The following is a 9,865-nucleotide window of genomic DNA, read 5'->3' as shown; positions in this document are numbered from 1 at the left end:
GCAGTGATCTTGGAAATATAAAATTTGTTTTATGACATGCTTATTACACATTAATTATTATTTATCATTACAGTATTTTTATTACATTATGAAAACGGCAACACTCTTCCAAGATTTCACTTTCCTCGCTTGTATCACTTTGAATAAGCCTGTTATAAGACAAAGCTCCTATGTTTCATCAAGGAGTATCAGATGTGAAACAGCATGAAGGTATTTAAGAAGCCAACTCAAAGAGTTCCTCCTACACAAATATTCAGGTCTTGAGCATTCCCAGCAAACAGTGCACGTTACAATAAAGCTTAAACTTGTTCTTCATAATCATTTTAAAAACAACACTAGCTGCCTATTTAATTTTAAAATCAGCAAAAAAAATCCACCTCCCTTTCCATTTCTTATAAGGAGTCTTGAAGTTTAAATCTTCTCAGTGTGATAGATATGCTTGCTTTGATCTGCTTAGCTCTTGGAAGTTCAGGGGCTCCAGGCTGCTGGCCCCATGCTGCCCGGGGTTCCTAGGGACAGCTCTGTCTGCCATTAGGGAATTTTTTCCAATAACCCCCTGTAACATTTCGTGAACCCCCAGGGGTTCCTGAACCCCAGTTTGGGAACCACTGATCTAGACCATCCCTGACAGGTGTTTGTCTAACCTGCTCTTAAAAATCTCCAGTGATGAAGATTCCACAACCTTCCTAGGCAATTTATTCCGGTGCTTAACCACACTGACAATTAGGAAGTTTTTCCTAATGTCCAACCTAAACCTCCTTTGCTGCAATTTAAGCCCATTGCTTCTTGTCCTATCCTCAGAGGTTAAGAATAACAATTCTTCTCCTTTCTCTTTGTAACAACTTTTTATGTACTTAAAATCAGTTAACATGTCCCCCTCTCAGTCTTCTCTTCTCCAGGCTAAACAAACCCATTTTTTTTCAATCTTCCCTCATAGGTCATGTTTTCTGCATCTTTAATCATTTTTGTTGCTCTTCTCTGGCATTTCTCTAGTTTGTCCACATCTTTCCTGAAATGCGGCGCCCAGAACTGGACACAATACTCCAGTTGATGCCTAATCAGCGCAGGGCAGAACGGAAAAATTACTTCTCGTGTCTTGCTTACAACACTCCTGCTAATACATCCAGCTAATGATGTTCGCTTTTTTTGAAACAGTGTTATACTGTTGACTAATATTTAGCTTGTGTTCCACTATGACCCCCAGACCTTCCTAGGCAGTCATTTCCCATTTTGTATGTGTGCAACTGATTGTTCCTTCTTAAATGGAGTACTTTGCATTTGTCCTTATTGAATTTCATCCTATTTACTTCAGACCATTTCTCCAGTTTCTCCATAGGTGTGTGTCACATCCCTGTCTGTGTGGAATGAATAGAGCCATTAAGAGACTGGCTGAAATCAACCCAGATCAACAAGGGGGCCAGAGAGACAATGGAAGCTCTAACGACTCCTGGATTTTTTCGCCTCTCAGCAGGAAGCTGAGCAAAGACCCCAGCAGGAGAACAAAAGACTGAGAGATGTGACATGTGGGGGGATACATGTGAGCTCTGAGAGAAGCTTTGAAACTCTCTCACCTGGGAACTGACACATGCCATGTCTACACTGAACTTACCTCCTTAAAAGTTTTGTCACTCAGGGAAGGGTGTGAAAAAACACACCCCTGAACGATAAAAGTTTTAATGATGAAAAGCGCCAGTGTGGACAGTGCTTCCTCAGCTGGAGACAGTCTCCTTATGATCTCTATCGTGACCCCCCATAACTGCATGCAGCTCACAGTAGAAGTGGAATGTATGGGGCTGTGACCCAGAGCGCTCGTTCGCCTCCCCGGCTTTTTGGTACGCTTGCCTGAGCTCTTTGATTTTTCTATGACACTGCTCTGTGTCCCTGGAGTAGCCTCTTTCTGTCATGGCCTTGGAGACTTTAGCGTAGGTCTTTGCGTTCCTTTTTTTGGAACGTAGTTCTGCCATAACAGACTCATCTCCCCAACATGCGATGAGATCCAGTACCTCCCATTCGGACCATGCTGGAGCTCGTCTGCGAATCTGGGACTGCGTGATCTCCTGTGATGGTGGACGCTGCATGGTCACCTGTGTTGGTGGACTGTGCTGATGGTCACCTGTGCTGATGGTGACCAAACAGGAAATGAAATTCAAAAGTTCCTGGCGCTTTATCTGCTCACCTGGCTAGTGCATCGGAGTTGAGAGTGTCGTCCAGAGCGGCCACAAGGGAGCATTCTGGGATAGCTCCCGGAGGCCAATAACGTCAAATTGCATCCACAATACCTTTAACCCAGAATTACGATCTCGATTTAAGCGCTACTCCACTTGCCGAGGTGTAGTACAGAAATAAGATTAAAGAGCCCTTTAAATTAAAAAAAAAACGGTTTGGTCGTGTGGACGGAATCTTTTGTTTTTTCGAATTAATTCGGCTAATTCCAAAATAACAGACTAGGGTAGACCAGGCATGGTATAAATAGCAATGATTGCCTTAACCCCAATCAAGGACCTTCAAAAATACTGCTTTTGTTTATTATTAAAAAGCCATCTTCATTTCATTCTCTTTGCTGATGTTAACCACATGTTTCAAGTTTGGAAAACAAATAGCACATACTTTCCAATGATGAGTGTTTACACAAGGTCCATCTTATCTGTGTAAAGAATAATCTGTGAACTCTGTTTGGCCTTTTGAGTAGCAAATATAAACCTTGTTTCCCTGTAGTGTTGACTTGACATAATAACTAGCCTTGACAAAGGTCTCTTCAGTATGTCTCCTGGGGATTTCTGTTAATGACTAAAGGGATCGCTGCTAGAGCTGGCTGTATCCAGTAATGAGGGCGTCGTTAGCTTTCTTCATACCAAATGCCTCAAGATGAACAGCGATCAGCTTAATCACCATAACTTTGTGGTAAGCTTTTAATAACAGTCATCATAAAATAATACTTTGTACCTTTCATTGAGGCTCTCAAAGCACATTACCAAGGTGGGAATTCCTAGCTCCATTTTACAGATGGGCAAACTGAGGCCCAGAGAGTCTGTGACCTTCTCAACGCCCTAACACAGCTGGAGTCAGAGCTGGGAATATTATTGCTGTGGTTCATTATTTGTAATGCACTGATGGTATGCTTGGCACTGTAAAAAACACAGAAGAAGACATGGTCTCAGGAGTTTATAGTCTTAGGACCAGTTCCAAAGCCCATTGAAGTTATTGGGACTCTTCTCTGTTGATTTCAGTGAGTGTTGGATCAGGTCTCAAATGGGCTGACAATTAAAACCAAATTCTAATGTACAGATTTTAATGCCAGAAAGCACCATTGTGATCATCTAGTCTGAGTTGCAGTATGATACAGGGCTAAGAGTTTCACTCAGTGATTCCTGCATTTAGCTCAATGTGGTTGAGCTCGAGCCTGCTCTCCAGGAAGACATTCCATTTTGATTTAAAGACTTTGAGTAAGGGGGGATCCACCACATCCAGTGGTGATCTGTTCCAATGGTTAATTAACTTCACTGTTCACAAATTGCAGCTTGTTTCCAGTTTGAATTTGTCTAGCTTGGAAATGGGGGGTTTCCAGTATTTTGATGAAGCAGGTTTATATCTAGGCTTGACAGAATTCAATTTTTATTTTTTTTATAAAATTTCAGCGGCTGATAGAGATGTTTATTTTTAAGCATTTTTACCAATTTGTATCTATTTAAGTTTTCACAGTTGTGGGAAATTATGGGCAGGTCAGGCAATAATTATTTAACGATAGTAGACTTTGAGATTCAAAAAGTTAAAGCTTTATAACAGTTAAACACAAATTGTCAACATCACATGTCAAAACAGACAAAGTAAAGATCCTTAAACCAAACTCTAAGACACATGCTCATTGAGAACTTATTAATTTGCCCAGCTGTACATTTTGATTATTATCAATATAAACAGGTTTTCATTGGTTTGGATGCGTATGGTGAAATTGACATTTACCAACATTTAACCAATAAATATCTACTCCTTCCAGGCCTATCTATATCTGTAGGCTTCAAAGAAGAAATATACTTTAAAAAATGGGATATGAAAGCAGAGAGAGAGAATAGATGGTTAGACCCCAGATATGGACCTCAAGTCTCCTAGTTCCCAGTTCCCTTTTCTAACCACTACATAACTGGCTTGAAAATGCTGAAAGAGTTATACTGGAAAAGATGCCTTGACTGCCCGCCCCTCCCCCACAGTCTTTTTCCACCTGCTGCAACCTTCACAGTGGCTCCTTTGAAATCCAAATGCTTCCAGTGACTCATTTGGAAATGATGGGTTTCAGCTTCTAAGAGTTCTGCTAAGCGAGAGGAAAAAATAAATGCTATATTTTTTCCATCTTCAAATACATTTACATAGTAAGTATCAGCAGCAAGGATTGTGTTCTGGTGACTGCGTCACTAAAGGGCGTTAGCTTCATCTTTCCACTTCAGCAACTTTCTGGAGAAGTCTCTATAGAAAATCTTTCTTCAACAATGTATTTTCCATTTTGCTTTGTGGCCACCTATAAGGACCTTGATCCTGCGAGTGTTTGTGCACTGCACAGCCAGGTGTGCAAGTCCGTTGTGCTCCAGGACAAGCAGAGGCTATGTGTGAGGTTCGGTAAAACTAGATGGAATGTGAATCTCCACACACCCTCTGCGCTCAATCCCTTACTCACAACTACACAGAGGGAAAAAAAGAGGTGGGGTGTAAGCAGAGAATGGGAATGTCTGACAGACAGGGGCTTATGGATGATCCTCATCTAAAGCTCACAAGGTGCTTAATAACAGATGTGATCCTCCCTTCAGGGCTGATCCAAAGATGGTGGAAGTCAAGGGAAAGAGTCTCAGTGACTTCAGTGAATTGAGCATCAGGCCTATTGACCTTCCACAAACTGCAGCCATGCAGCAGCACTCCCATTAATGCGGAATTTTGTTCCCCATGTCCTCAGCTGTTATTACTTTGCATATGCACACAACACTGACCGATGCAGGAAGGCACGTAGGGCAGTGGTCCCCAAACTTTTGAGGGTCATGCCCCCCCCCACCTGTGTCTGGTCCCCATCCCCAGAGCTGGGGCCAGGTGCAGGGAACATGGCTAGGAGCGGGACTGGAGCAGAGCTCGGGGTGGGGAGGGGATGGGTGATGCTCCCTCCCCGCCCCTCATGGGGGCTGGCTCAGGCCCCACCGTGCCCCCTCAGATGTTCCTCTGCATCCTCTATGGGGGCACCCCCACAATTTGGGGACCTCTGACCTAGGGAGTTTATGCACTCGATCTCAGCACACCCAGAAGCAGTGTTGCCCCTTCTCACTTCATTATTACTAATCAAACACTTACCTCTGTTGCACCTATAGCAGCAGCTCTGTGCTTCCTGCTCCTGTCTGTACACGTGATGCCAGTATTGGCTTCATCCCACCTTCAGAGAGAGGACCGAATAAATAGAAAATATTAAAGAAACTCTTCAATAGTGGGGGCTTAGGTGTCCTCCTCACCCCCGGGAACTGAATTTGCTAACAAAGCTCAACCAAGGGCTTGTCTGCACTAGAAAACACCAGCAAGTTAGAACAACCCGTTAGGAGTCATATTAACTAACAGGATGCAAACTATGACTTTGCAGTCAGTCCCCCAACCTCGCAGGCCCCAGTGCAGGTGGTGTGACAGGTCAGAAAGGGGCATATGGGTGGGAGGAGATGTGCCTGTGACACTCAGTGCTACAGGGATTTGGGCTGCAGCACAACCCATAGGTAGCCCAGAGGAGGCTGTCAGAAAGTAAAGTAGTTCCTGGGGCTGCTCTAATTGTTTTCGTGAAGGGTAAAGTCTCTGTACCTTGCATTTAACATTCAGTGTTCAATTTATGCAGTAAAATAAAGAAAATAAATACATTCATATTTAATCAAATCCTTATCTGACTGGTAAGGTGTCTGAATTTTTTAGAGCAATTTACTTACTAATAAAAATGATTTTTCTTAAAAAAAAAAAAACTTACACTGGAAGCCATACTGGCTCACACAGCAGTCCAGAATCTGGGTGGCACAGCAGTGGCTTAAAGTCATCTTTGCCCCCAGCATCCTTGGGTCCCTCAGAAAGTGTAGTGCAGAATCTGCCCCACAATCATGAACACAACTTGTTTCTGTCTCCACTGACTCAATGTTATGGTCAACATCTTATTTCTCTGCAACCATCTTCCAAAGGTCTCAGCTTCTGGTTAGGCACCTACATGAACAGGTTTTTCTCAACGGGAATTGTTGGGTGCGCACTTTTGAAAACCTAGTCCTATAACCATAGCTCCATAGCAGATTCCGCAGAAAATCTGAGAGCCTCAAAGAGGATGGAACTTGTGACCAGAGAAAGCCAAGTGAGTCCACTGGCTGGACAAATATGGGAGGACTCCCAGCAAATATTTGGGTTCCATCTTCGGTTTAAAACAGTCCAGCTTATTGGAGGGCTTGAGGAATGCTGGCGCTCGAAGTCCAGAAGAATGAGTTTCCTTTCCCACAGACCCCTGACATCACGAGTCTGAGGCAGCGACAAGAGCTGCGGAGATGCTACTGACAAATCTGAAAGCTACAGAGGAGTCTAGTTGAGTTAAGCAATACTCAGTTGTGAATTAGCCCCTTAGGGGACCTCTGAGCTAGAGAAAGTGGAAATCCGTCAAAGAAACAAACAAAACCAAAAATAAATCACTCAGGAGAAAGGAAAAGGGCCAACCCTAAGGTCAACGGAAAGAAAGTGAAGATCCGGCGAGGAAAGCAGCAGGGTGCATTAATAATCAGGCTGCTGAATGAGGAAGAACGGGCTTAGAACCACTTCTAACCAGAGACAGTTCCAGACTCAGATAGTCTTACCCTACACTTCAGATCAGGGCCGCCCAGAGGGGGGGGCAAGAGGGGCAATTTGCCCCAGGCCCCGAGCCCCACAGGGGCCCCCACGAGAGTTTTTCGGGGCCCCTGGAGCGGGGTCCTTCACTCGCTCCGGGGGGGCCGGAAAACTCTTGCGGGGTCGGGCGCAGGAGCTTCTTCGCTCCCGGTCTTCGCCAGCGGGGGGTCCTTCCGCTCCGGGGCGGAAGGACCCCCCGCTGGCGAATTACCGCCGAAGACAGAGCAGGACCCGCCGCCGAAGTTCAGCTCGGTCTTCGGCGGTAATTCGGCAGCGGGGGGGCCCTTCCCTTCCAGGACCCGCCGCCGAAGTGCCCCGAAGACCCGCGGCGGGAGCCCCCCGCCGCCGAATTACCGCCGAAGACCGGGCTGCACTTTGGCGGGGGGTCCCGCTTCGGCGGTAATTCGGCGGCGGGGGGTCCCCACCGCGGGTCTTTGGGGCACTTCGGCGGTGGGTCCCAGAACAGAAGGGCCCCCCGCCGCCGAAGACCCCGGGCCCCCGGAATCCTCTGGGCGGCCCTGCTTCAGATAAAGTTAGACTTCCTAGGGCTTTTCAATACACAGATATGGCAGAAGTAGAGGTTATATAAAGCATAAATGGCCATGGTTTGGAAAGGGGGTATCCAGGGTTAAAAGAGGGGAGATATGCTGGAAGGAACTTAGGTCCTAGTTCACTCACACATTTAAGCACCTGTTTGAACCCATCCCTGTTCAGCAAAGCTCTGCAGCCCGGGGGAGGGGGCTGCTGATTGGAGGCTTTAAAGAGTTACATGGTAGGTCTTGCTACATGCAGAAATTCTCCCTTTCCCAGCTCAAATGCTGAATCCTGTACAAATGCTGACTTCCACCACTTCATCTGCCCTTCCCTAAGGTCCTTCTCAAGGCGTCTGCAAGCAGCTGGCTGGTTAGTTTCTCTGCTGCAAGGTGTTTTGCTTCTGAATTTTCTCATATTTTTCACCAAACCCAATTGAAAGAACACTGTAGAGATAAATGATGCTTTACGGGGACTATCACACAGACATCCAGAGTTATTTTTCTGCCCACATATTCCCTCTAGGGTCTGACTGCGCTGATGTACCGAGTGACTCATCACATTGCCTTTCGCAAACGGGTTACTAAGCACCAGTATCACTGCCTCCCTGCTTAGAGCACTAGGTAACAACCACCATGGAAAACTTTCCTTTAAATAGGTAGCTGCCTGGATGTGGATTCAAACTATTTCATAAAACTGCAGGGTTTTATTTCTGCAGTTAGCCTTTGGCTCATCAACCCCATTTGTTCAATAGCTTCATATTTCAATCAATTATTTCAGATTAATTGAATACTCTCATTGACCTCTACTTTTATCCTTCTACTAGTCTCTGCACCAAGACAAATTAGAGGACACAGCCTCAGAACAGGTGTTTTGCATGAAACCCATTTCCAGGTCAGTACTTGTTGGAATGAATGTCACCTTTTGAAAAAAGCAACTTTGGGCTAGATTGTGACTTCAGGAGAGCAAAGGACATTGTCCAAGCCACATCATCTCAGGAGTGGCCTAGGGAGGCACTGTACTTTACAGTAACCCATCTGAGGCACAATTCCTTTCCTGCTTCCCCCTTACTCCAGGAGGGTAGGAACAGGCTGCTGGCGTACACTGGCAGAAAATTGTAACTCTCCCACCTACCATATAAATCAGAAGCTAGGAATAGTAGAAAATTGATAAGGGAAGCAAACGGACACAAGACGAAATCTACGGCCAGCAGAGTTAAGGAAAACAAGAGGAAGTTTTTAAGGAACTCAAGCTATTTAGCTTAACATAGAAAAGGTTAAGTGGTGACTTGATTACAGTCTATAAGTACCTAAATGAGGAATAAATAGTTGATAATGGGCTCTTCAATCTAGCAGAGAAAGGAAGAACATGACCCAATGACTGGAAGTTGAAGAGAGACAAATTCAGACTGGAAATAAGGCATAGTTTTTAACAGTGAGGGTAATTACCCATTGGAACAATTTACCAAGGGTCACAATGGATTCTTCACCAATGACAATTTTTAGATCACGGTTGGATGTTTTTGAAAAGTTCTGTTCTATGAATTATTTTGGGGATGTTCTATGGCCTGTACTGTCCAGGAGGTCAGAGCAGATGATCACAATGGCCCCTTCTGGCCTTGGAATCTATGAGCCTATGAACCACCACCACCATTCCCACAGCATCTGCTCAGTTCTGCTAGCTGGCGCGTAGGGGGCATGGCCAACGCTTCACCCATTTCCTCACTGACCTGCTCCAGGGGAAGGGGAAGTGGGTGAGCATGTTACTCCTGTGTGCTGCATCCCAAGATCTGGGTAATCCATATGCAGACACATAGATCAGTTTTCTAGCAGATAGTTTCACAGGCTTTTTGTACTTCATAACCTTCTCATACCAAGTAACAGGACATGTTGTAACCCACTCTGCATCATAACAATGCTTGAAATGTCAGCTTGTTAATAACACCTGATTCTCCTCTCAGTTATATTGGTTGTACACTGGTGTAAAGCCATGGACTGAAGTGGAGTTGCTCCGGATTCACACCAGTGCATGTGAGAGGAGAATCAGGCTTGTTATTGCTCCTTGTTTGGTTGTTCCCTCCCTCCTGCAATTTATTCTTATTATCCTTTTGAAATAATTGAAAACCTAGCAGTTATTCAAGAAATAACTAGCCCGGATTACTAACTCATCACGTACACTGCTGTTCTCAATGACAAATGAATCCCTGCTATGAAAGTCCACAAAAAGATGCCATAGTGAAAGTCTGATAACAAAAAAAGCAAATATCACTTGGAAAAGTACATACATACATACATACATCATATTATCAAATTGAGCGGAGGACAGTGTAATTTGGGATTCTTAGCATATTATTATTATATTTGTTTCCAACAGATTGTGCTAGGCAAAGTTTTCAGCAAAGAATGTAAGCACATGCTTAATTTTAAGCACATATAAATTCAGGCCTGTTCAGCAAAGCACATAAGCATGC

General features: G+C 44.6%; 1 long non-coding RNA gene across 1 annotated transcript; it reads right to left on the bottom strand.

The window, feature by feature from the left end:
• Positions 1-4,213: 4,213 nt before the first annotated feature.
• On the bottom strand, positions 4,214-6,185 carry LOC123375654. Its single transcript, XR_006581547.1, has 3 exons — positions 5,975-6,185; positions 5,326-5,404; positions 4,214-4,303 (listed from the first exon to the last, which is right to left on the bottom strand). It is a non-coding gene; the product is annotated as an uncharacterized LOC123375654 (long non-coding RNA).
• Positions 6,186-9,865: the final 3,680 nt, after the last annotated feature.

The sequence above is a fragment of the Mauremys mutica genome, chromosome 1, assembly GCF_020497125.1.
Source record: "Mauremys mutica isolate MM-2020 ecotype Southern chromosome 1, ASM2049712v1, whole genome shotgun sequence".
Taxonomy (NCBI): Eukaryota; Metazoa; Chordata; order Testudines; family Geoemydidae; genus Mauremys; species Mauremys mutica.
This window is presented reverse-complemented; position numbering and strand designations above follow the sequence as displayed.